Below are 27,228 nucleotides of genomic sequence, written 5' to 3'. Positions count from 1 at the left end.
AAAATGTCTAAAAGTATTGAATTTAATTTTTATGATTATTTGTTGTCATGAAGAGCGGTCAAGAATGAGGTATTTTAGAAATATATCTTTGCATTTTTTTTGTCGACGTTTCGACCTTTATTCGGGTCATCTTCACGGCATAAAGTGTAGTGCTATTCTTGTTGTGCTATAATGGTGTTGTGTCACAACACTTTCACATAAAACCATTATGACACCATAAGAATAGCACCAGACTTTATGGCCTGAAGATGACCCGAATGAAGGTCAAAACGCCGGCAAAAAAATGAAAAAGGTGTTTTTTAAAATACCTCATTCTTCACCGTCCTCACAACTTCAACAAATTATGAAACAACAGGTCACTAAGAAATGCACATTAATTTTTATCGTTGTTATTGTGTTAATTATCGTAAATACACAGCGCAAACTTGCCAGGGCAATTGATTACAAGAGTTTTAAACCGTTGAGAAATAATTTTTGTCATCAACAATCATTATTAAATTAGGTCCGTCAAAGGATGTCCTGCCAGCCAGGTTGAAAGTTTTCGAGTTTTCTTGGGTGCGGTACAGCCCGGTCGCAAAATGACAAGGTGGAGCTTGTTTATAATTTATGAAAATCGTTTTGGCTCTTTCCGGAAAGGGGAGCCGGCATAAATTCATAAAGAGGGCTAAGGTCAAAAGTCCGTCCTAACCACGTGTAAACGTTTAAAGTCGGCTTTCAATTAAATATTCATTGGATAATTGGCAAAGACATTCTATTCCAGTACTTCGTCAATAAATAGATTCGATTTCGCAAAATCCGAAAGATCCGTGTTGTTGCACTCGCGGGAAAGAATTTGGATCTATTTCCGTTCTATTATTTTGACTGTCTTTCAGAGAATTTCACCAAGAAGAAAAATTAGAGTGAATTTTTTAGTTATTGTCAGGCCGTTGGTAGAACTCGGTATTAAAACCTGTTACTTATTCAACAAACGAACCATGATAGTCATCAAGCATGACCAATAAATAACGCGTAAATAATAAAAAAAAAACAGACGAAAGATTTTACAACAAAATAAAATTATATTAGATTAAGAGAGCTTATTATATTAGGGAGTACTCACGCAAAATTTGTTAGGTCTGCTAAAGAGGAGTTTTATGACACTAGTGAGCCATTTTGGATCTATTTTTTTAAATATATCTTGTACATACATCCAGACATCTTCCACTACAATCTGCCTCATCTAGTTGAAGGATGTTATTCCGTGGTTCCAAAAAGAAAGCGTGTAGGTATGCCACCCAAAACGAAAATCGTGCCCGAGTCTGGTGGTGAGTATCTGGGTCTCCTGTTCTGATTTTTGTAGGAAATAGGGTTATTTTATTGTACATAGTCATGATAGTTTTGTGTATCTAGTGTTGTGTTGAGAGGGAATGTGCAGTGTGAGAAGGCCGATGGCGGAATATTGAGTAGTCCTGAGGTGTAGTAGGTAAAAAAGGATGATGGGGGAACATCGAACTCGACCGCCCTAATTGAGTGAATGATAGGTAAATAAGTGAGAATGTATTTAAGTGTGAATGTAACTGATTGAGTTGAGGGTTGAAATTACATAACTGCTGTTAGCCCCGGAGCCCAATCTCGGCGGCTGGACGGATATGACCGATGTCTGATCCCGGACTACAAACACCGGTGGGTGATTCTCGAGGCCTGCAGGTAATTTATTGTAAATTACAAAAGCTCGAATTGCCAGTGGACGAAAAGTGTTAGGGTTAACTCTGTACACGCATTTGAGCTTATCAGTAATCTTAATCAGTAATCAATAACACTAAAGCTTGGAGAAACCCAACGAGAAAAGGTGATTAGGAGGATTTAAAGGATATGATATAGTAGAGAATGCTTGAACGAAAGGGTTAGTGTGACGAAAGGTTAGAGTGGAATGAATCAGTTTTGAATAAATCGAAAGGTCATTGCGGATGGTGAAGTGTCTAGGAGTCTGTATTTTTTCTACAGCGTTAGTTTGTTTTGGTCCAGGCAGTCTTCTGAATGAATGAATGTTTATTTACATGATTTCAGTACAATACATATAACAATAGAGCGTAGGGAAAGCGATGTAGCACTTTTAACTTCCTACTACAATACGATTTAAATATATACATAAACATTATTTCGCATGCAAGATTTGTATCGTGGAAATATATGTACGAAAAACCACAAAACAGAAGGATTTAACTTAATGTATAATAGGTATGTACATGTAAGATACATAATTAAAAATATAATTATTTGGAGATCGTGAGATGCGGTCTGGTGTGACGTAGGTTTTAGAAAAAACATTTTCTTTATCATGCCGACGTTTCGATCTTTATTGAGATCATCTTCAGGGCCTGGGATTTACAAACATTGTTTAAATTTTACAAATACATGTAGGATGAGAAAAAACCTACGTCACACCAGACCGCATCTCATGATCTCCAAATAAACGGTCACTGAACACCACACATTAAGAATATATTTCAATAAGTAAATAAATAAACAAATAGATATTGTTATGACGGGCAATTTCTATTTCTAACTAGGCTAGATTAAAGTTCAGGTACAAAATGCTTAATTCGCCTGTGTTTCCATTTAGCTGATGTGAGATAAGCCCCAATGGACCTGCATATCGGATGTGTGGAGTCACCCCCCCCCATACATCTAAAAAATTGTTTGGCTTCTTCCTCTTTTTTACATTTCATGTTTATATTGTCATGCAACTCAGTCTGTCTTAAATTTCTGACAGAGGCGGTGGCTGGCTACAAAATTTTTTTTTATTACTTGTACCTTATTAATGTTTGTTTGGCTAGTGGAATTCCATGCTGGACACGCGTATAGCAACATCGGCTTACGTTCTTAATTATTGATAATTTATTGGACACCGTTATTACAGACTCTATCCTGAGCAAAGGAAAAGATCGTACTGCCGCTTTTCCTTTCGCAGTCTTCTGTTCCGTTCCACATGTAGGTATAGTCTTAAGTCACTTGTGTTCTTGTGTTCTTCTTGATAAGGTAGTTATTTATTTTGATTGTTGGTCTAGTTTAGGTCAAATCTAAACCGTAAAAGTGATTTGGGTATATTTCTCCCCGTTCAATGTTATCTTCCATTTTGTGCCCTAACTTTCGATGAGTCCGAGGTGTTTCTGGATATTAGCTAATATGGGATTAGCTAATGTTCCCTTGCTGAACGCTGGCTTGGATCGGTTTTATCTCTGGGAACACGGAAATCTTAGAAAAACAATTGACACATTTAGATGAAAATCTCGTAAGATCGTTCTTATGTTCCAAATATATTGTTAGCGAGTTGTTATTTAAAACGATGTATGCTATTCGTCCATATTATTGGTAAATTCTTACTCACATTATAGATGGTTCATGAAGGCTCCATCCATCCTAAAAGCTATATTTGTACACAGAACATATTAATAGAGTATTGGCCCATTTAACAAAGTACAACAGCTACGTGAATATCGTAATTTTCTTTAGCAAAAAAAACTGATTATATTTATATAAGCGATTTTTTTATAACACTGTTGCTAGAGCAGCACCAATTTTTCTTCCTTTTCCCCACTATTTGAATACACGCTTTATCAGAATTTTGATAGCCGGTCTGGTCCGCCGTCTTCGCTCAGTCACGTGTATCGGCTCTACGGACTCTTCAATGGAAGCCTGTTAAGTCTTTGGTACGTGCCTTTCTGTTACATCTTGTGGCTTACTTTGTTAAACTAAGGACTTACACGGGTGTAACCGTCGAAGAGGATCGATCGTTGCCGATTATCTTTGGCTCGTCACTCCCCCCCCCCGGCTTTCGACAAAGCGTTGCTGAAATTTGGGTTCTTCTGTTGAAACACAATTCTACCCCGAATCAATGATATAAAAATCTTCTATAACATAGAGAATGCGAGGAGAAAGAGTCGTGTCGTCTTCAGAGCACTTTGGATAAAACGACTAAAGTGTAAAAACTCAGAAGAAGAATTTTATTTAAAGAATGGTGAAAGTTGTCGATTATTATATGTAATTGATCAAATTTGCATAAATGGATGCCAGCTTCCTACCTCTCCCTTATAACCTTGAGATCAACCTGGGATTAGTTTTTTCTGGTCAATGACAATTTTATTTCTCCATATGCCAGTACTGTTTTCGTGGTTTATTCTCAATAACTTGATAATTAGAGCTTTTGACAAGACAAACCTTCAAAACGGAAGCCACCGTATTGCCTCTGTCTGCTTATTACCTTGACGTCATGCCGTTCAAAACTGATCAAATTTGCAGAAATGGAGGTTGCGTCTTGCCTCTCCTTTCTTATAACCTTTACAGTATGCCATCCAATGATGGTTTCTTCTAATCGAGTACAAATTTATTTTCACCTATATTAGGACGGTTTTCGTGCTTTATACACAACGGCTTGATAATTAGAGACAAAATTCACAAAAATGGAAGCTTTCCCTGCCTTTTACATAGACTTCGAGCCATAGTAGTCAATAATAATTTTTTGTCTGTTTGATGGGACTGTTAACTTTCATCTTATCAGCTGGATTTGGAGGTGACAATACAGACAAATATCCAGGCGGTTGCAGCTAGATTAGGAGCGCCGTTACAAATTACACTCAGCTTCATCTATCTGCCCTCAGACGGATCATGACAGAGTAGTGAGGTCTCTGTCCTGATCGAGCAGATCTCCCCACCGATTGTGTTGCTGGGTGAGTTTAACGCAAACAATCCCTGTTGGGGGTCTGAGCCCGGTGATGCTAGGGGCAGAGAAAAAGAGACTATAATAAGTTAATCAGCACCGATTCCCTTAAACACCGACTCTCCTACACATATATATCTAAGTAACGGTAATCTGGTGCAACCGACCTGTCGATAATGTCACCGTCCCTGATAACTCAACTGGAATGGGCTCCATTAGAAGACCCCTACATGAGTGACCACTTCACAATAATGTTAAGGAGTGTCGTTCTCAGACTCCTGTATATGTGACACTCCTGTTAGATGGGATCTGAAGCGTGTGGAATGGGAGCTTTTCTCCGTCACTGTCAACCTGCCCCACCCCTATTAGAGAGGTTTAACTAGGTCAGAGCTGACTATGGTAATATTAGCCACTAACAACGAGAGTGAGACTGAAGAGTCGAGTGTGACTGAGGTGTTGGCCAGGCACTTTGCTGCCGTATCAGTTGGGCGACATTTACCGTTCGCTTCCAGACGTGGGAACGGGAGGTGGAACGTACTGGGATTAACTTCGGCAGCGACATCGGAAAGACGTACAACATGCCGCTAACAATGAGTTGAGTGGAGTCAGCGCTAAGTTGAGCCCGGAATTCTAGTCCAGGGTGTCTGTATCCCATATGAGATGCTCCGCTGCCTTAACCAAGGTACAAAGCGTCGCTTGTTAACCTTGACTTGTTCACTAACGAATGGAATACGGGTTCCTATCTTGACCGTTGACGAGAGGCGCTTATTGCACCTGTCCTTAAGAATGGCAGGGACCCGAGCCTGGGTACGACCTATAGGCCGATTTCTCTGACGACCTGCCTGACTAAGCCCCTGGAGTCCATGGTGGATGTTCGTTTGAACTAGTACCGGTTTTACCTTTTCCTCGTCAAAGGCCGTGTGCGTCCACTTCTGCAGATTGAGGAGGGCACATGACTCACCTCAACTCTGTCTGGGGGGGGGGGCGCCTGCGGTGCGGTTCCTCGGCCTCATATTTGATGAAAAGTTACAGTGGCGGCCACACATCGAAGCTATCGAAGTTAGTTGCAGGAAAACACTCGGATTGATAAAATATATTGATCATTTCAGGTGGGGAGCGGGCAGGGATACCTCTATTCATAAACGAGTCTCTTGCGGCACGACAGGCTCTACTATTGCTAAGACTTGTTATCGCTGTGCATCTGAGCTCTATTTCGGGCCTTACAGAAGGTAGGCACTGCGAAACGGACGAGCTCGTTTCCCCTGCTGGATCTTTGCTATTTTTTTTGCACTCTCAGAATGGGCCTCGTGGAGGCGTAGGGTCGAGACTCAAAGGAAGGGTATGTGGTTTGCTGCTTTCTTGTACGCGCGCCCAAACAAATCATTAAACCGGCGTCCCTTTCTGTCGAATGATTTCTTTCCACATGGTTCTTTTTCGTTCGGTAGCCTGCTGGAGTAGCGACAGCGTTGCGCAGGGCGTTTGCATCACCCGCGAGTGAGCCATTGTCCACTTGCTTGCATAAACTTCGTACGTTAAAATACGACAAGTTGCGCTGTTTCACCTTGACCGCCCTCACACAGGGGAGTATATTTGAGATTAAATGAACTTAGTTTTGCGGCGAAGTCTCCTTGCCTCGATAGGAGTTGGGACATGAAGTGATCGACCTCCACAAGTTTCGCCTTTGCTGATCGATGCTGGGGAAAATTCTTGGTTTACAGTTCTTTCGCCGAGACGTCCCACCTCCACTGCCATTGTTCATTCACCCATTGGGCTGCTTCGCTCTCCTTGGCGGCTGGTATGCAAGGCTCATGCCCATTTGCCATTCTTCGCAAACGAGTCTTGCGAACAAGGACATTTGGCGGCCTATATGTCTTCGATCTGTGTCGGGCGCGTTTAGAACCAGCACCTTGAGCAGACTCTGATGCGAGTTAGGTGCGATGCCGCCCTAATCCCGGATGGAACGGATTACTCACGAGTCACTCTTCAGAGCAAGAGGAAGAAAAACAAGTAGATCCAGGTATACGAGAGACTTCGAACTCGGACGCGACCCCTGAACGCGGGTTCGCCTATTCCTGACAGATTATGGGTGGACCCTCTCGTCCTCTCTTATTAGGAAGATATGCTGATTTGGAGTATCTCGGAAAAACGGTGGTAGTCGTCTGGATACCAGGACACGATGAACTGGATGGCAACGAACGTGCAGACGAATCGGCGAAAGCTGAGATGTCTTTTGTTCTCCAGAGAGAACCTCCGCGATGCGTCAATGTGACGCTGTACGAGCAGTAAATAACGCCTTAAAAAAACGGCAGCGTCGATTGGCCTGTTCGTCCGAGGATCAGAAACTCAAGGTAGGGATCATTTTACCCATTGAGGATCGGCCATACTCGATTGATACATGGACACCTGCTTTTAGGGCAAACCCCACGCAGGTATCCTTCTTGCAGAGAAAGGTTGCTAAATGTGTAACACTTGGTCAAGGAGTGCCGCGCCTTGGCCCCTTACTGGGAGCGAGTAGGCATCGCACACGACATAAAGCTGGGGGGTCCCTGTATCGATTTTGAAGGGAAACTGGGGTGTTTCCTCATCAGTATATATTGTAAATATAATACATATATGCCGGCGGTAGAGGAGGAAAGGTTGTCAAAGGATTCTAAAGACGACAACTGTTAGGTAGGCAGGCAGGCTCTAATGACAACGACGGTTAGAGACGCGCAGTATTTTTTCTTGTTATGTAAAAATAAACGTTTTAAGGTCTTTTGCGCATTCAGTTCTACCCTCACATACATTTGATTATTTGTGTATATAGTTGTTTGTTTGGGTGAATGAGCAAGAGAGCCAATGGCGGAATATCGAATTGGGTGATAATATGATTGAATTCACTCTCGGTAGCCTACTACAAAAAAAAATTAGTAAATATATTGTTGAAATATTATTTGATCAAAAACATTCGTTTTGATGAAACGCTCTAAAGCGATCCTGTAACCAGACCAAAGCTTTTGACATGTTTTTAATTTGACAAATACGAAATATCTTTTCGCGCTAAAGGCCTCATAAATTATCACGGATCGCTGAGAATGAGAAGTCAGCGTCTTGCTTCTCCCTACTTATACCCTGGCATCGTGTAATATGGTCGATACATTTTGGTTTCGCTAATAAAACCTAAAATAAACCAAGGACGGGATAGGAAGACCGAAATGAAATGACAAATTCGTTTTGTTCATTTGTCATAGTTTTGACTTACAGTTTTATAAAATGGATGCAGTTTTAAAAGAAAAATGAATTCGCTTTTATTGAACGAATAAAGCGGTATTGAAACGAGACAAAGGTCACATCTTTCGAATTTGTCACGCTAGTGAGCGCCTGACGTAGTGTCTCCCTTCTTATATCCCTGACGTCTCGACATTCGTGTAATTCAAATATTTGTATTTTACTCAAGAATAAGTAATGTTATTAGTATATTCCTTCCTGCTCACTTTTGAACATTGACAAACCCACGTCTCGCGTATTTTTTTCAGTGAAAATAGTTGGAAATAGTTTCGTTTCCTTTGAATGGCATGCAGTTTTCCTATTGGTTTTTCATTTATTAGCGTTGTTATAAATTTAAAAAAAAATCCTATCAAATATAGAAGTTTGTAATTCCTCTGTCGAGAGAATGCGTTAGACTTCCGGTTCTAAAAATAAAGTTTGCTCTTCATAGTCGCATCTGGTCGCACTGTCGAGTCGCAAACAACTGTCCAAACTGTTGGCCAATAAGAATAATCAACTTAATCTGCTTGTAAATATCTAAATCATGTGGTTCGACTGGGAGTTCACAACCTGGAAAGCGTATTTTCAAATAATTCCTCTGGTTCTTTATTTTTTTTCATCTGGAGAAGGTCTGAAAAGAAGTAGTGTGAAAAAATTACATATACACATCGCATTCAAATTAGAAGCGAGGGCAGGCAGAATTGCGCGTATTGGTATCATTATTGGCCTCGGTATAACTCTTTTTTTAAACATTTCCTTCGAGTTAACTATTTCACTAAAATAAACAGGAAAAACTTTCTGTTTTTTGGCGAGTAAGCACTAGTTCCGACTTGCAATAAATTATCGTAATAAATCCATTCTAAACGGTTTTATTAAACGATGAAACGAGCCTTACGACGAACTGGATTCGGCTGATTTTGAGTAGTTGCGGTATACCACAGTGCAGTGTTCTGCAGCTGACCTCAAACCAATACCTCTCCCAACTCTGGACAAAGTACCTAGGACTACATTGACAAAAGTCTGACGTGGAATCCTCACACACGGCTTTAACGACAAGAAGTCATAAAACGTTACAGACCACTTTCAGGACTTTCTAACTTACCGCTCTTAAACAAAAAGCTGCTTATAACACCGCTGTAAGGCCGATATGGACGGCCTGGAAGTGCGTGGTTCAGCCAAGCATTCCTACATGTTACGAATCCAAAGAACCCAAGCTATAATCCTCAGAAATATCCTTTTATGTGTCCACCGAAACTATCCATTCAGACATAAATATCCCTTGTTCAAGATGTAATCCACTTTCATTATAGCTTCCGTGAATTTAGGGTGAGCGCAGTGTTGTTCTTGCTCTGTTTCTGCCCTTGTATTTTCAACACTGATTTATTCTAAATCTAAACTCTCTATTACTAAAATCCTTTTTAACATATTTACCAAAGTTTGTCTTACTGTAAGACATCGTTAGGCCATAAAGGATTAAATAGAGTACTACTAGCACCCATAGACGTACTGCCAATGGGATTTTTAGCAAGTTCGTCTACTTTTCACTTCAATCAATATGAGATCAATAATTGATAAATGTTTGTTTTGCACGACGCATCTGGACAAAGTCGGTTGTTTCAGTTCCCTCTAGCAGCGACGCGAAACTGGCCCACACTGTTGCCAGACGTTTCTTAACTCTTGGACGCATCCGTGCCTCGTTATTGCCGATTTGTTCTTCACCTTGAAAAAGGAGGCTTCTCACGCCCATCTTGATCAATATACATATTTTCTCTCGTTCTGTTACGCTTAAGGAATAAATTATACGCTTCGCTGATCATGATGATACCAAATTTATTCCCTAATTTTTTTTCAACTAATAATATTATAATGCTTCTAGTTACATAATTGATAAAATGCGTGTAGCGCTCATTAACTTCGCTGTAATATTCATATAGTAAAATAAATCTTCCATAAATTAATATTTCATGAATATTCATTCTATTTCTTCGTAGAATGAAAAAAAGGATGTGATTACGCGCATGTTTAGCTTTTGAAGAAAGACCCAAACAAACGTCGTATGTACAATTAAAATAAACTTAGTTCTAATATTAAACCTTAAAGATTTATATAGATAAAAGGCGACAACCGATTACAAATTCATTCACTGACACTATGACCAGCACTGCACCTAAAGGACCTTAAAAGTAACAATCTAACGTTGGTACTCAGTATGAAGGAGGGATTAACGGTTGAGAAGATCTCGAGGCCATCGTCGTTCAAGGCGTCGTGGGGGTTCTGAGGTTATGAGTTCAGATAAGGTTAGATTAACCTTGATTTTGAATGAATTTGATTAACTTTGAAAGCTGAGTCATTGATAGAAAGAATGTTGAGGTCCTTGTGGAGGAGTTACTTACAGGAGCTTAACTTATCGAGTACAATTTGTCAGGGGTATTTTGAAAGAATTGGTTGCTTTCTATACCCAGAGGACGTATGCCATGAGAAATAATGCTGGCACTCAGTGTGAGGGGTTATGGGGCAAAGAGATATCCAGGTCATCTTCTATTAAGGCGATGTGACGCATTCTCGGGATGATAATGTGTATAGACGGCTAAAGCCAGAAACACACTTACCCGATGCTACGCCATGCGACGCTACCCGATGCTACCCGACGCAAATCCAAACTCCGATTTTCCATAAGGTTGCATTACCCCCGTGCACATCTACCCGATGCTATGCCACGCTAACCTACCCGACGCTCTGCGATCCCCACTGTCCAGATTTTCGTCGGGTCGCATCGAGTACAGTCGAAGACAAAAGAACCGGACACTCATATTTTTATTCAAACTACATGTATTATTGTCGTTATATTAATTACAACATACTTATTTTAATATAAACCAAATTAACTGTGATTAAAAATTAATTAGTTTTTATTTAAAAAATTAATTTTAATGGTTTGGTAGAAAATTAATCAAAACACCGGAATACGATTTTTTGATATAATGAATTTAACTAACAATTTATTGTACTCGCTTCGGCGGTACATATACTAAAATTGGAACAATTTATTACACGGTTTTGCTCATAAAATTTAATTAACAATTTATTTCATAGTTTTGCTCGTAAAATTACACCATTTTGTAATGTCGGGTAGCATCAGAACAGGACACTCATATTTTTTGTAGTTTATTTCAAACTAAGTACATGTAATTTTGTCGTTATATTAATTACAACATGTTATTTTAATGTAAACCAAATTAAACGAGATCAAAAATGCATAAGTTTTTATAAACATTGTTTAATTATTATGGTTAGGAGTAACTTTATTTAAAACAATTAAGTTTAACAAACAATTTATTAGATGGTTATGCTCATAAAATTTAACTAACAATTTACTACAAGGTTTTGTTAAAAATAGTGCATTAAGAACAAAAGATGCGTTGCGCTTGTGATTGTGATTATTGTGACAAACGCTGTGGACTGTACGCGACGTGTGCTTGCGTCGGATAGATGTGCACACCCCACCAAAACGTGGCAAGGCGTCGGGTAGCGTCGCATGGTGTAGCATCGGGTATGTGTTTCTGGCTTTATCCAATGCTACGCTACCCGACGCAAATCCAAAGTCCAATTTTCCGTAAGATTGTATTACCCCCATTCACATCAGCCCGATGCCACGCAACGCTACCTTACTCTACGCTACGCGATCCTCACTGTCCAGATTGTCTAACGTTATATTTTTAAACTTTTATAATTACAAACAAAAAAACTTTTGTAAAATTGTTTTGTTGACTTGATCGTGCCAATCATAGCTGATCAAAGTCTCGAGTCGAACGAACCGTTCATCTGGAAATCAGATTGTAGGAGAACCGGTTCAACTCGGAAAATGAAAAAAGGAAAGTGGGACGTTTATATACTTAAGTACGTCATGTATTTTCATTTATTCAATAACACAAAACGTTGGATTTTCGCCGGATTTCACATTTGGCAGAGGTTCCACTCTCTCACTCTATTGGCTACTGTTTCCATTAAACGTACGTCGTGGGAGGTACAGTAGCCGGATTCGTTACCAAGTGGAATAGAATTTGACAACCAAAAGGGAGAGGGTTGGTCGGTGACGTTTGTATCGATTTTCCTACTCGACCTACACTCACGACCCTTCCTGACCTAACTGTTGTTTACGTGGCAGAGTCAACTGACTGACGTTACCTCTTATTTCTTGCGCTTGCCACGGAAAGTACGCTTTACCTCTAAACTGCATTTCCATTTTTTTCACTTTCCGTCGAATATTCTAGAAATCTTGTAATATGTTCTAATTTGATTATGACATTGTAACGCGACATCAAGCACACGCACATAGCAAACGATGCAAATTTCCAGTTGGCACACTCGGCCAACCGGCTTTCCGAAAATCAACGATCACGAAATATTTCATATAGGTTTATAGTTGGTTCATCGAAGATTTAGTAAAAATTGATAACCGTGTACAGGGAGATGAATTTTTCAACGAAACTAAGTGAAACCTAAATTAAAATTGAAATTGAACGTTATGTTGTAAGAGTGGAAAAGTTAAGTGAAGATGTCAAAGAGAGGAAGGATCAAATCGTCCAACTTTCACAGGGAGGATTGGTTTTAATGAAATATTTACAATGATTTCCTTTTTGTCTGCGATATAATGGATGTACGATCCTTAAGTTTTGGATCAATGTCGGAGAAATGATTAAATATTCGTTGTATGCTATTTTCGCAATATGACTGTTCTACATTGCCAGGTGGAAACAACGATAATAGGCGGACCAGTGTTAACAGAAGGGAAACTGTGGAAAAAGCGTTTAAAACTTTAACTGTATTGTTGTTTCCTGGAACCGTGGTTCTTCGAGGGTTTGGGTCTTTTTCTTCGGCCTTTTTTAACGATGTGATCCACATTGAGCTAGTGAGAGGAAATTGCGGATATGATGGATATCTTTAGTATATTGGAATCCGGATTTATTAGATCTGGGATCGAGTCCGATATCGGTTTCATCTCAAACCGTGAATTACAATATGTTATATTGCATTGCATCACCGTTCGACAGATTCAGAGCGAAATGGAGGGCAACAGTCAACAGCAACAACAGGGAAAACAGAGGGCCGCGGTTCCAATTGGCAGCCGGGTTACTTTATGATTTCAAATTAGTCTCCGTGTAGCGTGTTTTTCTCTCTCGCTAATTGGCTGGTTTGAATCTACTCGATTTGCAATATTTCAAAAGGCTATCACGGATCAACTGTTTGAACGAGTTCAAGTGAAGTTTTCCTTTTGGAACAATTTCACAATAATTTCACTATTAACAATCTTCTTTCCATAATTTCTTTATAATGCTAGTTACAAAAACGAATTATTTAAAATTATCGTTTATATACAGGGTGTATCAACTTCTATAGTTCATTTAATTCGAAAACGATTAACTTGAGCAAAAAATGATCTTATACAAATCCCAAGTTAATTTTGGCTTGGAAACGCGTGGTGGTAACAGATTTAACATAACTTTCTCATCTAGCTGGGAAATGACACTAACTTTGTTATTTTAAGTGAGAATCCCATATTATTATTGTTCATCTCGATTCTGAGCTTATTTTATGCCATTTTTACTGAAAGGAAAATTTAGATAGGATCGATAATTTCTGAATTATGCCAGACATGAGGGGGGTATGGTTTTTGCAACAAGGCGGCCCTCCCATTTATTTCGAAAACGATTAGCATTAGCAAGTTAGTTTAGGATAGGAATCATCGCGAAATAGGGTATGGATCATGGGATTGCTTATACACTTAGCTTGCATTAATTTTTGACATAAAAAAAGAATTCTTCTTACAAAAAATTATTTTTTTATCGACATCGAGTCCATTTTACTTTTCAAATGACTCTCAGCTGTTATTATGTATCGTTGCAGATTTGACGCGCTTTTTTTTTTTTTTTTTTGCGCTATGAACTATGCATATTAGCCATGTGACAATTCATATATGTGTGTTCAAATTTGGGGGGGTTATTGTGAAAAAAGGGCCAGAGGTGGGAATCGAACCCACGACCGCGGCGTGAGAATCTCTCATGCTAACCACTCGGCTACCGCGGTCCCCGATTTGACGCGGATCAAGCTCAGGTAGGATTTATTATAAACAGAAATTTTAATAAATGGTCAAATCTCGCCCTATCCACATAGGGAACCACACATGACCTTATTGTATTAGGATATTAAAAGAAATTAATTAAAAAAATACATAATAAAAAAATTTAAAAAATCCAGTATTTAAATAATGGCGCAAACTTTTAAAATTATATTGTAAAATAATATTGCATTCTTATATTTAAAATAACTACTTCAAATAATGCATCAATTAAGAAAATCGAATATTTAAAAAAACATAAATTATTATTAATTGTTAAGAGCTTTTAACGGCTATGGTCATTTCACTCCCTAACGGTTAAACCTTTTATCTTAGGTTAGCTATATCTCTTTTGAGTGCTACAAAGCTCATCTATCTTATTGCCATCCAAAGCTTTAATTTATCCATTTAAAATTCTTAATTTGGAAGGCCAAATGTTGAATTGAAATGGCGACGGAGAGCTTTAGTGAAGTGTACTTCAGTTCTCCGTCGCCATTTCAATTGTCGTCGAGAATCCAAATCCACGACGTTTGAAAAATGGCAAAAGGAGGGAAAACTCATAAGGTGGGGTTGAGATGGGGAGTTGATGTCCGAGTGGATCGAGGTCACGATAACTCAGGTGGTAGAGCAGCGGCATATCTAGCCGAAGGTCGTGGGTTCGAATCCCTCTCGTGCCATTAACTTTTTTTCTCAACTAAAAACCTTAAGTAATTGTAATGTTTAATTGGTCAAGCGGACCACGAAATTAGTGAATTTATTCCTGTTCTTTAATTAGAATTTCGAATTTTTGTTCCATAATTTAAACATTTCTCATAGGCTTGTATGGCCAATAATAATAATAATAATTTATTTTTATTAGGTTTCTTGGTCCGCTTGACCAAATAAATTCTTTTCAATTAATTAATCTCTAATTAAGTTTTTGGTTGAGATAAAAAAAAAAATGGCAAAAAGGAGGGAAATTTCAAAAGGTGGGGTTGAGATGGGAAGTTGTTGTCCGAGTGGATCGAAGTCACGATAGCTCAAGTGGTAGAGCAGCGGCGTATCTAGCCGAAGATCGTGGGTTCGAATCCCGCTTGTGACACTGACTTTTTTATCTCAACCAAAACCTTAATTAAAGATTAATTAATTGAAAATAATAATAATAATGTAGTCAGACTAGCAACAGTCTCAGCATGAGTATAGGCTCATCGTTATCCTTTTATTCTTCCATTCAAATATGATAAATAAACTAATGCTACTTAACAATAATAAGAAACTTCTTTATCTTTTTTTTATCTTTCTTATTTAAATTGGGATTTTGGGCATTTATTACCCGCAATTCGTATTTACATATTATTTACGTCGTGTCGTATATTCTTCACGAAAAGACCTTTCAAGATTGAGGAGTGTTTCAGGAAGTGATGGACATACTGTTATTTTTCTTTTGAGTTTATTCCATAAATGTTCGATGGGGGTTTCAAGTCTGGAGAACGGGCTGGCCAGGCTAAGCCCCTGATGTTTTACTGTTGAAGGTACGTTTGTACTATGCGAGCGACATGTGGATGGGCTTATCGTGCAATAGAATAAGATTGTTGCTGATTTCATGGAGGATAGGCAACGCATGATGTTATAAAATTTCATCCATATAGCGAGTGGCCGTCAAAGACCCTCCACGAACGAAAACCAACTCTGTTCGACTCTCCTTTGAAATTTCCGCCCATACCAACACTGAGCTACGTTGAAAAGGTTGGCTCTGGGAAACATTACAAGCTTTGTATCTTTCATTTCACCTTTTCTACCCTCTTTCGCGCCCATCTGGAGGCCATATGCAGAAAAATCGTCCAAAGACAAACGGCTATGTTCTCGAGCAAATGGAGCCGTAAAACTTTGTGTGTTATGGTCAATAATGGTCTTCTTACGGGGCGAAAAGCCATCAGTCCATAGTGATTTAATCTTCTTCGAGCAGTGCGTTTAGAAATTTGGACACCTCGAACTTGGACAACACGGAACGTCCATCATCAGTAAGTGCCACACCTCGCGCAACATCCTCAGCACTAAGTGGCATTTTTGAAGTTTAAAAATTGAAATTAAGTAAACAAAAATGAAAACTAAACAGTTTATAGCTTCACAATTCAAGTGAGAGTGAATAAACATTTTAAATTCCGTAAAAAGTACACATTGAAAAATCATTTATCCTTGTTTTGGATTAAGGATTAAGTGTGTTTACGTTATTCCCAATTTAAAACATATCATAAACGCATATTTATTGATAAAAACAAAGAGACAAATTAAGAGAAGAATTTTCTTTTATCGAGAAAATGAAAAAAAAATCAATTGGGTGGAATTTTTTGCCTGTCCGTTTATAATGAAAAATTTACATTTTTTATTAAAAAATATAATCTAAGCTTTATAATAAAATGTTGGAAAATATTAATATTTTACTTATTTTGTTATACTTAGGTCTTTTAAAGATATAATCGCTAATGTGCGGTGTAAATTACCGAATCGTCCAAAAAAATTTATGTAAAAAATAAAGCAAAAGAAAAAAACCTCATGGAAAAGTTAAAAAAAATATTCTGAAAACAATTATAAATATAAAAAAGGCCATATGAGGGGGCGTCGTTGGCCGCAAGGTTTAGTCGTTGACACGGCGCTCATCACTGTAAGGTAAAGGTCCCGGGTTCGAGTCCAGCGGCCCTGCATTCGAACCCGACATACTTACAAATGGGATATTTTTCAAAAACTTACATAATAAGAATGATAAAAAATAAACCGTTACTTCAGTCGATATGTATCATATACAATATATAATTCTATACGACAGCGATAGGAGAGAACGTTTATCATGTATGTTCACCAATTCAGATTCTATGAGTACTACGTGTGTCAAGGGGCTAAAAGGACCTACCGACTCAATCATTTCTCGATTATGATATAAAATTACGTTACTTTCAAGGGATTTTCACCCGATGTAGCAATTTCAAGACGGAGACATGATTTCATGGACTTTTTCTTTTTACTTTTGCGTATGAACAGTTTCGAACTGATGAATAGTAATACAATCAAGGGCCCGATGGGTGTCACGGGAAAGGAAACATTAAATGATTCATCACGTGAAAATTATTAATGGACCGCAGGTATTTAAATATGTAGAAAGTTTAGTAAGAGCACTTGGAATATTAAAGGTCAAATTAGGGGTCGATAGAGTGCTTCGAAGGGTGAGGGAAAACTGGACACAAGCCGGTATGGATTCTTACACGGGCATAAAACTCAAAAATTTAATAGTATGTTTCAAACAAAATTAAAGTTATTGAGAAAAATCCAATCCGATATTCTCTTATTTTATTTCGATGTTTAATTTTTTTAAGCACCTACCCAAAGATGCCTCCAAGGAGAGGCAGTTTCTATCGCCACTTCTTTGGTTGCTGGTAGTTGATAATATAATTAAAAAACTCAGTGAGTCAGGATACTATCCCATAGGTTACGCAGACGGCCTTGTAACAATAATAAAAGGGAAATTCGAGGAGACTCTGCCAAACCAGATGCAAAAACCCCTAAAATTGTAGAAAGATGGTGTGGGGAAAAAAGTTTTAATTATAAACCGTAGGTAAACAATTCTCATTCCTTTTACAAAAAGAAAGAAGCTCAATATAAAAGCCACCATAAAGGCCTTCACTTTTTCCAAAGAAATAAAGTACGTAGGTATAACTCTTGACCTAAGAGCTCAAACGGGAAAACATTAGGCACCATTCTGCATAAAACCGAGGCTCTATTAAGCATTGGCCAGAGATTTTGCAGTCAAAACTGGGGAATAAAGGACGGCGTACTGGTTATACACCACAACGGTTAGACCCTTGGTCACTTATGGAGCCTTAGCATGGATGCCAAAAACACTGAACAAGGAGAGACAGATCAAACTAAAAAGTATACAAAGACCAGTGTGTCTTACTATAACAAGTACAATGCATACCTGTCACACTACAACAATGGAAACACACTCGACTCTTACATATATATTTATGCATAAAAGGTTACTTTTAAGAGTGTCAACAGACACCTGAGATACAAGGAAATAAAACCAGATCTAAGGAGGAGCCACCACAAAATTCTGGAAAGAATCCAAATAAATGAGATGGCTATATTCGAAGTGGACATGGAGACCTTTGGAAGAAAAAACTTGCTGGGCGTGCCTAAATTGCTTAATGATTATGGGAAAACAAATCAGCATTACTTAAAGTGGGAGCCGGGACATAAAGGTATAGGATGAAATGAACAAGCTGACCAACTAGCCAAAAAAAGGCCTTCCCATAGGACCAGACCAAAACTAGGTGCACAGGAGTGTAATTCTTAAATGGGAATTTGAAAAATGGCTTGAGAAATAAACACTCAAGCACTAGAAAACGCACCAGGTATGCGGCAAGCTAAGATATGTATAAATCCCTCAAAAAAGGAAGGCGAAGGAACTCCTCTCTCTCAGCAAGCAGGATTCTAGGGAAATTGTAAGTCTCTATACCAGCCACTCTTAACTACCACCTAAAGAAGATGGGAAAAGCAGAGATATCTACATGCCGACTCCGTCAGGAGGTACTAAAGATCCTCTCAGCATTAGCTTGGTTATGGCTTGAGCCACTTCGTTGAGGCAATTCGCACACCAAGGAACGTGCTTAATCTTACAGGAAAAAGGACACTTTTCAAGGTATGGCTATAATTCAAACTGGTTCCTTAATTGTTCTATTTACGTCACGGTGGAGGAAAGTATTTTTATAATTCTTAATCAACCCCCAACCTTTAAAAAATCTGGAGCTGATTAAGAGAAATCACCAACATTATTTTTATAAATGCACTGAATATTTTGTTATGAAAATGTAATGTGCGTGTCTGTTAAAATATGCAACACAATTTGTTGTCATTGCAATGGGTCATTACTCGCTCGAAGGTGGCAATATGGATTTAAATTAATGGGCCCTTTAAATATACCTTAACTAGCTAAATTTGGCCATTGAAAACTCGACGGACTTGACACGAAGGTCAAAACAAAATATGCACAACACACTAATAACAAGGAGGATAAGAACAACACAACTTCCATTTTTATAAAAAGTGTACTAAATTACAATTAATCGAAATATCATGAAGGAAATAGGTGAGATTTTTCATAAATTGGAGAAAGTAAACGTTGAGAAGCAGATTGACAAACCTATGTATCACAGAGGCAATGAAACCATCCCTCAACTAGAAATTCTGCTAAACCTCCATTAGAAATATTTATAAAAGAAGAAGCGAGGAAAAGCTTATTTATACTCCAGAAACAATCAAACTGGATGGAAATCTCAGGCAGACAACAATAATTAGTAAAATTAGACACCCATGAACTGACTACATGATCCCGGAAACTATAATATCCTAGTAAAGTGTCAACAGACTACAAAGGAGAAGAAGAATTCATGAGTATATCAGATACAATATGATGTTCCCGATGGCTCCAAAATAACCTGGGATACAAAGAAAACCCAGAGAAAGGAACTGTAGCAACGACAGTCAGTACTCCTTAGGAGAAGGATCGAGTCGATTGCTCTGAACTAAGAAATTAGGAAAGTACAAAATGCCAGAAGCCTGCAGTGCTTGGGGAACAAACAAAACTTACTAGTATCCATATTCAACACCATCATCATCAAACGTTGAGAAAAGCGAGGTTTTCGTGTTGGGTCTAACCTTGGGTCGTAACTCATTCGCCATTTGGGCCATAACGCCTCCGCTTCTATTTAAGAATTGTTACAATAGCTTATCAACAACTTAGCTATCAAAAGTGGACAATCAATGAAGCTGGTGATGATGTTTCTTTTCCTCGGTGTATTTAAATAGATTGTAAAACGTGGAAAGGAAGCCGTCTGGCCCAAAGCCACTGCCACCAACCTGGCTCGGCCCGATGCCTTTTTTTTTTTTAGAATCTGTTGTACAACCGCATAGGAATTTCTGTCGGTTCACATTTCATTAATGCCATCTATATTTCAACGTTGGACGTCCAAATAGGAAAAATAAGATGTTTTAAATGCCTTTTAATTTGATCGGGCTGATTGGCGGTTTTTTTCTTGCGAGCCCTTTATGTTGAAGTATAAGATTACAACTTAATTTCAAAAGACCGTCTTGGTGGCATACAGTTCGGATTTGGTCAAATTGAAACAAAATTCGCGGCTTGGAGGGAAACAGCCTTCTTTTCAAAAGTGATCAAATATTGGGAAAAAGATAATCTTATCAGACGCAGTTCACGGTCAGAATTCAAAATTTAAACAGAACAGAATAAAAGGTTCGAATTGAGGTCAGGGTTAAGTTTATTAGATTTTTGTCAGATAGAAGATTTGAATAGGTTGACCTCGGTAACCGATTGCTCGTGGGTTCGATTCCCACCGGCCCTGGAATTTCTGACCCATGCTCCTTTACCTGAAATATTGTTCATGCTGAGGAAAATAAGGTGAAGATAAGATTTTAATATTCTACTGTAAAGAAAAAATAAAACGTAATATTGGTACTCATCCTTACGATATGAGTCTAACATTTTTTGACAACAAATCTCTGCCGTGTTCAGCAGTGTTGAGAACATGAAAAACACATAGACCAACTATTAAAATTGTAGAGCCGTGTCTGATAGTCTAGACCAGCGAGTATAAGCTGGGCACGACGATCAAGCTATAAATTAACTTAAATTTAAACGTCATGAATTTTTCCATACGTTTTAAATTTTTAGAGATGTTTTACCATGTCTTACCAAAACACTACATTTTGAAATATTGTGTTGAGGTCTGTGCGGTGATGGGCACAGGTCCTTGGTAGTTGCTGTTTATCCTGATTAGGAAAAGCAAATTTTTTTTAAATTTTTACGTTTATTATATAAAGGTGGTATATAACTCAATTTTTTTGCTTTCTTCAGAAGAAGAGCTAGAATCGATCAACTACCCATTCGATTGGCCGTGTTACAAGTCTCACATACAAGAAAAGATGGTGTTAAATGTCCCGCTAAAGACGGATGAACATTCCGCCATAACACACTAACAAATCTTATACGTTCAGCAGCTAATGAAGCACCTTCTCCAGTGAAGAATAATTAAAGTAAAGAATCTGCTCGTATAATCTCCCCTGGTTAAAGATGGCTACGCACTAAACATCCCAACGACAAAAGGAGTTCAAATTCTCAGTGCCTATGAAGAAAGGAGTGTTTTTGGTGACTGAGAAGGGGTTTAGCAACCAGGTCTGCTATTTAAACTATTGGGTTGTCCGGAAAATAATGCAGGATTTTAAGTTTTCATTCAAAAAAATCTATATAAAATATTCTGTTTACGTTTACAGGATTACTCATTTGTATGAATGTCAACACTTATTAATCCTNATTATTTTGATTAAAGAACATTGCTTTAAAGTAACTAGTTTCTTTTTTTTTGTTTAATACCAAAATCCTGCATTATTTTCCGGACAACCCAATAAAACCACATTTACCGGACACCTGAGGCTGTCACATTTTTCTGTTTTCACGCACCTTCTCTGGGAGGTGTTCTCATGCAACATCACAGTCTAAACCAACCGCAGGCTAGAGTTCCGTAATACAGTATCATAGGATCTTTCCTTCATCATATGATCCGGCCCATCAGGCAATACCTGAGGTCTATGGTGCTCATCCGCCGAGACACCCATCCAAAGGGTTCGGACAATCCAAAGTGCTCGCCTAGCCATGGTGTGCTCGGTAAGTATTTCTGTCCTGCACACTGACCTGGATATCCCGGAAGTAATTGAAATTATAACAGACAATTACGGTTGATTACAAACATCAATGAGTAACCATCAGAATGATGACAGAGACAATGCTGTTTGTATGATGAAGGCAAATTGAAAAATACTTTTTGCTACTGGTATATGTATACAAGATAATGATTGTATTCGGTAGTTTACTACAGTTTTGGTCTTCCAATCCTTGCTGTTCGGCTTCTCGACATCTTCAGTCAAATGGAAATTATTGATATTTTAACCGCCTTAGGCTATGATTCAAATCTCGAAAAACACAAAAAATAACTCCGAAATGGTTAAGAAATAAAAACAGAAAATGGTGTTATTGGTTAAGTACATTTACGCATCATTAGCATTGGAATTCGCATAAATATAGGAAACAAACCATCTTGCCTCTCCGTACTTATATCCCAGACGTGGCGCTATTTGACTAAAGATTTATCTGGACAAAAGACATTTTAAAAATCACGAGTACGTGAGCAAATGAGCATTGACCTTACTAATCCTTAGACATCATTCAGTCTTTCCTCCATTTTCTACGCCAGTCTTCGAAAAGCTCAAGGTGTTCTTGGATGTTGGAAGTTTGTTGATTTTGGATAGGATTCGAGTTAGAGAACTTTTTGATGAAGTCTGTCGCCTACCTATATCCTGGAGTCCATGAGTCTTTAAATTAATCCATTCGGCGGTTACTTTATCTTTTATAGTAATCTGAGTTTTTACAGAGGGTTGGGGATGTTTGCCTCTTCATTACCCTTCCAGTAAACCCTAACTTCACAAGTGGCAATTTGTTCCTTGTGCCCAGTGCAATCCTGTACTGACTTGTGGTGGTACTATTGCACGAGGTGCTTCGCTGTCGGTGTTAGTGATGGGGAGCTCGCGAGCTGATCAAAAGAGCTAACTCTGAAAAAACAACGGTAGCTCTTGTGTCCTCTCCATTCCGAAACCAACTCTACAGTAATCAGCGCTTTATTTTGAATTTTGTCTTTACAACCATACATTAACTTGACAAGTGACTTAATCCCGTTGCACCTCCAGTCGCTTTCAACGCTCTTCGCTCCGGCCTTTCAAAGCTCTTCAAAATAAGTTTGCATTTAATTTTTTTATTTACAAAAGATATTAGACCACTCGCCAACAATGCTTTCGTTACATAAAGTCTAGGCAGAATTCATGTAATAATCAAAGATTTAATTTCCGTGTCGAACTGGAAAGAAAAGAGAGAATGATGTCGATTTTACTGGTAGACTTTAATTGTAAACGTTGCTGATGCCTTGGAGAACGTTTGAAGCTGGAAGTTGTTTCAACCCGACTGGAATTCCATCCGATATGGTTCCGTTCCGCAAGCATTACCATTTTTCTATTTTCAACCTTTCAACAAGGCTATAAACTGCCGTTCGTTTCAACAGAAATATCAATTTCTGTCTTTTTATAAAAAGTATGCTTTTAATTAAATTAATATTTTCGTCCAATATCAACAATCAGACCTTCATCTGACTGGAATTGGCCCGATAAGCTCTGGGAGGGATTAAAGTGAAGCATCTGCTTCTCGTGCCCCGGTCGAAATTAAAGTCCAGCCGGCTAAATAGTCGCAATTTTATGTCACAAGGATCGAATCAAACGAGGCTCGTTCCACCAACAGCTGTTTTCCTGTGCAACTTCATGTAAAATCTGCAGAGTCGCCCGGAAACAGGGGGTCTGGGTTTATAGTATTTCCGCAGTACGGCTTGACTCTGGGATACGGGATTTACGTCCATTAACCACTCGTACAACCGACCATTCCACCTCCATGGACAACTCTCCCTGAGAGATTTAATTTCATTTGTTAAGCGCACGCCTTTTTTAGCTACTAAGGCTGAACTTATTGTTAAACGATGCATTTTAAATACTTACATCATCACCGAAATCGAATTAGCACAAGCAACGTGGTAACAGTTTCAAAAACGAAGTAAAAGCATCACAAGACCACGTAAGTACATCTGGTCTACTTCTAAACCATCCGAATCGTGTTATATTTTCTCATCGGCTCTCCTGGAATTTCTCACATTCAATTTTCATCCTTTCTGTGAAATACGGTGAAGAAGGAGAGAAACTGTGAGGAACCATCAACAAAATGGTTCGAACGACATGTAGCAGCAACTTGGGCTTTATATTTGCATGCACTGTTGCACCTTGGTTCGATCCTTTGAACGAACAATCCATTTGGGTTCATTGCACTTTGAAAATTGACCGATTCTTTTGTTTCTCTGTTTAATTAGCCGTAAAACGAACAGTCTTCATTAAAAACCTTGAAATTCAATTTTTATATTATCTATTTATTAGAATTTTGATATCTTCAGAAATAGAAAAATTGTATTATCCTAATTTATTTATTTAGAAATCGATTTCTGGGGCGTTTGTCTACCCTCTTCAGTTCAGTATAGTTTTCTTTTTCATGCATACTATAACAAAAATACAGGTATAGAAGATACAGTAGTTCTCTTATATGATATTGATTTTAATAATGATAATGATTCGTTATTTATTTATTAGAACGATTGCATTTATTAGCTTATCCCTAGTTACCACGAGAAAGATCGACGGTAGTGTGAACGAAGCCTGGTGTGCGAATGTGGTGGCTTATCGAGTACTCTGGGGTAATGTGAATGAAGTCTGGGGTGTGAATGTAATTTATTAGCGCGAATGTGGGGCTTAGCCCTAGTTACTAAACTTTAATAAAAATTTCTGCGTTGAAGGACAATCACAAATAAAACCAGTCAATTCTTTGTAATACAGAACCCAACCTGATAGCTAGATTGGCAGTGGAAAAAGAGTAATTTTCCTTGGTTTTTATCATTATTTTATAAAGCGCCAATAATTACTGAACCTGAGAGAAGCAAAAATGTAGGCTGGATATAGAAGGGAAAAGGTCATACTTACCAGTTGCGCATAGGTCATACCAAATCCGTCTACCTAGTGAGGATGAGAACACATAGGTGTGTTAACTTATCACGGTAGAGAGCATAACAGCCCTAGCAGAAAGAAATACGACATCCTGAATGGGCTAGGTGCCGCCGTGAGGAACTTGCTGATCCAATAATATCTCAGGGCCATAAATATTTTGAATTGTATGTAGATCTCTGTATAGCATGACTTAACTAGTCACCACGAGGAATATCGAGTACTCTGGAGTAGTGTGAAAGAAGTCTGGTGTGTGAATATTATGTATTAGCGCGATGTGTTATTTTATTGACTTCAACTCACTTTAATTTCACTCAATTTAAACTCAATTGACGAAGCCCTGTGCTACAGAGGGGCTAACAATAGGATAAACAATAGAGAGAGTCGGTTACGGTTATATCACATAGCATCATAACTTGGCTGGAGAAACACTAGAAATTAGAAGAAATAAAACGCGTGATATACAGGACAAGTCCTTGCAATGATCAAGTAGTTTGCCGTCCCTAATAATAATAATAATAACAACATATAAACAAGTAATGTGCCAATTTGTACCTTGTGTGTGATATCATTACACCAGATCGTGACATTCTTTTTCTCATGTAGCATTGTTCAGAATAAATAATCTCTTCATATTTTGGACATATTTATTATTTATTTCTGTTCTTTTTCAGACGGCTTATGCACCTGGGCGAACGCAAAAATCTAGAAACATTGGGAACTGTGATTGACGTTTTTGTGGTAAGTCGGCGTTTGTCTTTCATTTTTACGAACGTGAAAAACCTTCTCGAGATGTTATTTAAAAAATATTTTGATTATTAATTGTTGCCAGATATTGAAATGCAGGTCGCTGCTCGTCGGTTGTTATAATCTAGAGGCCGACTGATCGATTCCCTGGCGGTACCATTCCTCGAGTTTCGATTGGAAACTCGCACACCGTTTTTCCCTTCGATTTCTGCAAAGTCCCCCCCACTGAAGGCGTGTAAGCCGACCGCCCTGAGAAGGGAGCTCGTAGGAGCAAATTCCGTATTAGAGGACCGATTAGGTAGACAAATTCGATTTCCTTCGATTCCGAAAATTTGCTTTTGGAAACAGTAGTTTTATTATAGGAAAAGGGAAAGAGGGCCGATTTTCCCCTACTCTTCTGCGGTCCCGATTTTCAACCAGGGGGGTCAAAGCGGTGAAACGTCGGACGTAATTGGCCCAACGACTACAGATCCAACGCAGATCAGAACTACCAAGGTACCATTTCTTCAGGCTCCCATCCCATCTGTCCTCGAAAAAAGAGTAAACATTCTTAGACCGGTTATGAGAACGGAAACGAAATCCCCTTGCACTTCGTCGAAATCGCAAGTATAAATCATCTACAAATGAATGTCCTGGGTTTGACTTAGTTTCGAAAGAATTGGTCAACAAAAAGGCACGAGAATTAAATGAAGAGCCTTATGCTTTCCAAGTGATGACACATTTTCGATTGTGAGCGGTTTTGCTGTTTGCTGACGAGTTGGTCTTTTCAGTGCACCTGCGCACGATCCGCTCATTAAACCCTAGTTGTAAGTCAATGTTGCGATTGTTCGCGTTGGGGCGAATCGAAAGGGAATTTCGACCAGGGCCAAATTTTAGCCTATCTACTATGACGACTAACTACTAAAATGGTTACCAAACATTACTATGTGCCTTCTCGGAACGGTACCTGGGCCAGGTCAAACGCAGAAAAGTGTTAGCATTTTTTGGACCACCTTTCTACGGTTTTTAGTCCACAGTCCCGATCTGAATGTCGCGTCACACACAGATCATATTGCTAAATACCTTGACCCCCCACGCATTTCACCCCACGGACGTCTTGTCTCAGATTTTAAGCCGGTCCGAAAGGAATAACCCGCATCGCGATCTGCGGACCTCTAAAATCCTCCGAAATTTACCCCCAAAAAATGTATACACCCGATACCAAAACCACACAACTCTCCCAATGCTCCATTCTCTTATAGACCAATAAGCCTCCTTTATCCAAAATGATATTTTATGCAAAACCTTTGAACGTCACCTCATTAAAGACTAATTCCCATATTCGACTCTGTAAACTTAGTTCCTAACCATCAATTTAGATTTTGACAATTGTACTTTTCAGCAGTGCTTTAGAGTAGTCGACACGATACCCTCGGATAAACAAACAATATTGTTCAACCGTATTTCTGGACGTTACGGAAGCATTCAACGGAGTGTGGCACCTCGGTCTCTTTTACAAGTTAAAACGTTTCCTCCATCACACATCTCATTCTGAAGTACTTGTAGATGTAGATGTAGATGTAATATTTCAGGGTATGGTATACTGCGCCCTTTAAGAGCTATTGTATCCCCTGTGCTCTGCCTAAAGCACATCGGTGAGTCCTATTTCATCAAGAAACTTGATTAATAGGCCCGGTTTCAGTGGTTGTAGTTCTTCTATGGTCACATTGTACATCCCAAAACACTTCCTCCTGCGGGC

At 38.6% G+C, this 27,228-nt stretch overlaps 1 protein-coding gene across 7 annotated transcripts in view; it reads left to right on the top strand.

Moving 5' to 3' along the window:
• Positions 1 to 27,228, top strand: part of LOC106666867 (myocyte-specific enhancer factor 2) — a 209,081-nt gene that overhangs the window by 59,170 nt on the left and 122,683 nt on the right. For 4 of the 7 annotated variants that reach the window (XM_014394355.2, XM_014394356.2, XM_014394354.2 and 1 more), the window contains exon 4: positions 25,418 to 25,484. The exons of 2 other annotated variants lie outside the window; for them this stretch is intronic. The gene's annotated coding sequence lies outside the window, so the exon portion shown is untranslated. Of the gene's footprint in view, positions 1 to 12,356; positions 12,369 to 25,417; positions 25,485 to 27,228 lie in introns of those variants that run through there. One more of the 7 variants, XM_024226284.1, reaches the window with a different exon arrangement.

The sequence above is a fragment of the Cimex lectularius genome, unplaced genomic scaffold, assembly GCF_000648675.2.
Source record: "Cimex lectularius strain Harlan isolate CLEC.00 unplaced genomic scaffold, Clec_2.1 scaffold115, whole genome shotgun sequence".
NCBI classification, from domain to species: Eukaryota; Metazoa; Arthropoda; class Insecta; order Hemiptera; family Cimicidae; genus Cimex; species Cimex lectularius.
This window is presented reverse-complemented; position numbering and strand designations above follow the sequence as displayed.